Here is a 2,112-nt window from a genome sequence, read left to right on the forward strand (position 1 = left end):
TTATTCTTAATTTTTCATTAACGGTTTTATGAAATCGCTCAACGTTAGAGATTCCATTTTTACTTGTTGTTATATTTAAAGTTACTCCTTCTGATTCTAACCAATTTTTAAGTGCAATGCACTTGAAGGCGGAGTCTTTGTCGGCTTTTATTTCTATGGGTTTACCAATATCGTTGAATATGCGTAAAATAGCTCTTTTAGTTTCAAGCCAATCTCTACTATTTACTTCTATCAGGGAGGCGTATTTAGAATAAATGTCAATGCATGATAGGAATTGTTTATTGTTTACTAAGTAAAAATCCATGACATACTTTTCTCTGGGACTAAAGGATTCTGGGGTTGTTTCAAGAATTAATTTTGTGTTTCTATGTTCAGTTTTAGCGATGTTACAGATTTCACATTCGTTTATGATGTTTTGGATAAGTTTTTGGTAATCAGGGTAATAGTAAAGTTCTTTGAACTGAAGTGTGAGTTTTTCTATACCAGGGTGTAATAATTCTTTATGTGTTTTGAGAATGATTTCCCTGAATTGGGCGTATGTTTGAATGTCTATTAGTTTTCTGCTGGTTTTCATAGTTTTAGTGAAACTGTCGGGACTTATGATTTGAATATAAGCATTTTGAAATATTTGAAAGTCGATCTCATCAGGAAAGTAAATAACACTTTTCTTAGTGCAAATGTATTCTTTAATGATATCTTTAGCAAGGGTGTCAGTCATTTCTTTATAACTGATTTTAATTCTGGTTTTATGGAAATATTTTATTATTTGGACGTCGTCAAAATTGTCTTTTATGAATTCGAATTGTCTGTTATAATAATTAAGAGTTTTTTCTGTTATTGAAATGTGATTTTGGTTGTCTTCTTGTGCACTATGCACAGTAGCTGTTGTGAGCAGGGAAGCTGGGTCATCTTCTCCTAGGAAGATTTCCTTAATTTGAACTCTAGATAGAGCGTCAGCTACATGATTTTCTTTACCGGGTAGATATTGAATATTATAATCGTATTCGTTAAGTTTTATCTTCCATCTCTGTAATTTCATATTGGGATCTTTTATGTTATTTAGCCATACAAGTGGTCTATGATCACTTAATATGTCGACCTTTCTACCGAATAGGTAGGACCTGAAATATTTTTTTGCCCATACTATAGCTAATAGTTCTTTTTCTATAGCCGAATGGTTAAGTTCGTGTTCGTTTAGAGTTCTGCTTGCATAGCAGATGGGTTTATGTTCTTGGTTTTATACCGTCTGTTGTGATAATGTGACCGAGAAATTCTGTTTCTTTCTTCAGAAATTCACATTTATCAAGTTGCAATTTTAGATTAGCTAATCGTAGCTTATCAAATACCTTTTTTAGTGACATTATGTGTTCTTCCAATGAAGTGGAATAAATGATAATATCATCTAAATAAACTAAACAATCTTTATAAATTAAGTCTTCTCGAAGATTGTTCATGCAGCGTTGAAATGTTGCTGGTGCATTTTTTAGACCAAAAGGCATACGAGTATATTCGTAATTTCCATGTTTTGTTGAAAATGCTGTTTTGGGTATTGATTGCTTGTCCATTTGAATTTGATGGAAACCTTTAGCTAAATCAATGGTTGCGAAGTATTGACAGCGTCCAAGCTTGTCTAATATTTCATCCATTACTGGAATAGAGAATTTGTCGTCGATGGTTATTTCATTGAGACTACGATAGTCTATGACTAATCGAAATTTTGGTTTACCAGAAGCATCACTTTTCTTTGGCACAATCCAAATTGGAGAACAATAGGGGGACTTAGATTTCCTAATTATTTTTTGTTCTATCATTTCGTTGATTTGCCTGTTGACTTCTTGATCAAACGCTTGGGGGTATTTATATGGTTTTTTATAGATAGGGTCTTCGTGATTTGTATGAATGCAATGTTTAATCGTATTCGTGAAGGTCAAAGTTTGACCTTCTTTGTACTGAATATCACGGTATTCAAGCAAAACGTGGGAAAGTTGCTCCCTTTCTTCTGTATTTAGATGTTCTAATCTAAATACGTTAGATTCTCTTAACTCATCATCTAGTGCGTAGTTAGAGAATGTTACTAGAAGGGCTTCTTCTATGTATGGGTTAATAAGAGGG

The sequence above is a fragment of the Drosophila mauritiana genome, unplaced genomic scaffold (assembly GCF_004382145.1).
Source record: "Drosophila mauritiana strain mau12 unplaced genomic scaffold, ASM438214v1 U_248, whole genome shotgun sequence".
Taxonomy (NCBI): domain Eukaryota; kingdom Metazoa; phylum Arthropoda; class Insecta; order Diptera; family Drosophilidae; genus Drosophila; species Drosophila mauritiana.